Here is a 3,348-nt window from a genome sequence, read left to right as displayed (position 1 = left end):
GAGGTTGGGCGATATACCAATGATGTAGGATCCTGTAGAAAATGTTCCTTCAGGTCTTGGATTCTTTGTTGACCTTGGAGGGCCAGGGCCAAAATATTGGCTGTCTTTTTAGCCCAGTTACTTTCTAGTTTTGGTCTCCAAACTTTAGTTGCTGAACACCCAGAAGAGAAGATCAGTGACATTAGTAGTGTAGTAGGAGCAGTGAGCTTAACTATTACAATTTTGTTTAGACATTAAGCACTTTTGAAATACAAAGCACAGTTAGAGGGCTGTTATTTCTTACCAAGCATAGTTGTCCTAGTAGTTGAATCCCTACAGAATGTTAATAGACAACAGTTATGTATTATATAGATAAACTTAAGATCAACAGCCGTAAATAGTATTTTAATGTGACAATCATGATGGCATTATCTTTGTAACACTTATATGTCCATCTTAGTATGGAATAGTCTTTTAGTCAAACACTTCCATCTGATCACGAGACATTAAATGACATAAAGAAAATTCTTATTTAACATATATATTGGCCTATAAATGTACCTTGGAAGTTCATAATGTCTACCTCTAATTTTAGTGTGTGACATTGTTTGTCCTCTGAGCATCCCCAAATGTGGTGAACATATACATCACATAAGTTTTTAAGAAAACTAAAAAATACAGAATGCTTCACAAATTTGTGTGTATTCCTTGTGCAGGGGGCATGCTAATCTACTCTGTATCATTCCAATTTTAGGATAAGTGCTGCTGAAGCGAGCACTTCTTTTCTTGAATGGTGGGAAATTGAGTTAGATCTTGTGTCCTTGACCTGCTGGGGTTAATGTGTGCAGGAATTCTTTTTTTACATTTTTTTTAACATTTTGATATTTTATTGGTACATTTTAGGTATACAATATAATGACGTTCATCATTGGAAATTTGCACCTTTACATAATCTCTCTTGGTTCTTATTTTTTTCTGCATTCCCCTGCCCTCCCTTCAATCCCTCCATCCCTTCCTATTTACAAAGACGTTGCTTCCATTTTTTCATTTACACATATTAATTCCATTCCCCTCTTTCCTTTCCCCTGCCCCTCCCACTTCCCCTTCCCTTTGCCCCTTTTCTTTCTGTTTCACATTATCTATTATACCTTTTAGTCCCTATTTACACTTTCAGTTTCTCACACTAGAGAAATTATTCGGTATTTACATATGCATGTCCTATTTATGTCACATAAGAGTATTGCCTCAATGTGCATCCACTTAGCTATAAATGTTTCTAATTTTTCATTTTTTATGGCTGAGTAGTACTTCATTTTATTAAAAAACTACATTATCATTATCCAGTCTCCAGTTGATGGGCATTTGGGCTGTTTCCAATTTTTAACTATTACAATTTGTGCTGCTATGAACATGGGTGGACATATATCACTGTGGTATGATTCTTTTATTTTTTAATTACAATTTTTTTTATTTTATTGGTACATTTTAGGTATACAATATAATGGCATTCATCATTGGAAATGTGCACCTTTACATAATCTCTCTTGGTTCTTATTTTTCCCCCTTACCCTGCCCTCCCTTCAACCCATCCATCCCTCCCTATTTACAAAGACTTTGTTTCCATTTTTTCATTTTCTCATATTAATTCCATTCCCTTCTTTTCCTTCCCCTACCAATCCCAGTTCCCCTTCCCCTTCGCCCTCTTTCTTCCTATTTCACATTATCTATTATACCTTTTAGTCCTTATTTACACTTTCAGTTTCTCACACCAGAGAAACTATTCAGTATTTACACATGTGTGTCCTGTTTATTTCACTTAAGAGTGAATATTGCGTCAATGTGCATCCATTTAGCTATGAATGTCTCTAGTTTTTCATTTTTTATGGCTGAGTAGTATTCCATTTTGTTTAAAAAACCCCACATTTTCTTTATCCAGTCTCCAGTTGATGGGCAATTGGGCTATTTTCAAGTTTTAACTATTACACATTGTGCTGCTATGAACATGGGTGCACATACATCACTGTTGTATGGTTCTTTTACATTTTGGGGGAAGATACCCAGCAGGGGAATAGCTGAGTAAAATGGGACTTCCAGTCCTAGTTCTTTGAGGTATTTCCATACTGATTTCCACAGTGATTGCACCAGTCTACACTCCCACCAGCAGTGGAGTAGTGTTCCTTTTTCCCCACAGGCCCACTAGGATTTGTTATTGGTTGATTTCATGATAGCAGCCATTCTTTCTGGGGTGAGGTGGAATCTCAGCATTGTTTTCATTTGCATCTCTGTAATGACCACTGCTGTTGAACATTTTTTCATACATTTATTTGCTATTTCAACTTCTTTGTCTGAGAAATGTCTGTTCATTTCAAATGCCCATTTTCAGATTGGATCTTTAAACTTGGGAGGTCTGATTTTTTTTAAGTTCTTTATACATTCTAGGTAGTAGACCTTTGTCTGAGGAACAGCTGGTGAAAATTTTTTCCCACATTATGGGTTGTCTCTTCACACTGCTGGTGGTTTCTCTTGCTGTGCAGAAGCTTTTTAGTAAGAAGACATCCCACTTGTTTATTGTTTGTGCTAGTTCATAGGCAACTGAGGTTTTGTTCATAAAATATTTTCCTACACCAATGTCTTCGAGAGTTCTTCCTAAACTCTGTTCTAGCCAGTTCTGTTTTAATATTTAGCTCTTTAATCCATTTTGATTTTAGATTAGTGCATGGTGAGAGATATAGGTCTAGTTTTTATCTTTGGCAAGTTGAAACCCAATTTTTCCAGCACCATTTATTAAAGAGGCTATCTTTCCTCCAGTGAGGATGTTTGGCTCCTTTGTCGAAGATGAGGTGCCTGAGTATGTCTGGAGTTGTTTCTGCATCTTCTAATCTGCTCCACTGGTCCTCAGGTCTGTTTCTTTGCCAGTACATGCTGTTTTTATCACAGTAGCTTTGTAGTATAGTTTCAAGTTGGGGGTTGTCATACCCCCTGCTATGTCTGTTACCTAGAATTGCTTTTGCTATTCTGGGTCTCTTCTTGTTCCAAATGAATTTTTGGATGGCTTTCTCAAGGTCTGTGAAGTATGCTGGTAGGATTTCAATTGGGATTGCATTGAATCTATAATTTTGGAAGTATGGCCATTTTCACTATGTTGATCCTTCCTACCCAGGAGCAAGGGATGTCTTTCCATTTTCTGATATCCTCTTCAATCTCTTTTTTTCAAAGTGCTATAGTTTTCAGAGAAGAAGTCTTTGATTTCTTTTGTTAGGTTGATTCCTAGGTATTTCAGTTTTTTGGATGCTATTGTGAAAGGAATTGTTTGCCCTATTTCTCTCTCAGTGAGTCTATTGTTCCTGTAGAGGAAAGCTATTGGTTTTT

General features: G+C 36.6%; 1 non-coding gene across 1 annotated transcript; it reads right to left on the bottom strand.

Annotated features, from left to right (window-relative positions):
- Positions 1 to 650: 650 nt before the first annotated feature.
- Positions 651 to 757, bottom strand: LOC147830128 (U6 spliceosomal RNA). The gene has a single exon (XR_015445058.1). It is a non-coding gene; the product is annotated as a U6 spliceosomal RNA (small nuclear RNA).
- Positions 758 to 3,348: the final 2,591 nt, after the last annotated feature.

Source organism: Heterocephalus glaber, unplaced genomic scaffold (genome assembly GCF_053883595.1).
Source record: "Heterocephalus glaber isolate CG9 unplaced genomic scaffold, H.glaber_assembly_v1.0 deba00000331, whole genome shotgun sequence".
Taxonomy (NCBI): domain Eukaryota; kingdom Metazoa; phylum Chordata; class Mammalia; order Rodentia; family Bathyergidae; genus Heterocephalus; species Heterocephalus glaber.
This window is presented reverse-complemented; position numbering and strand designations above follow the sequence as displayed.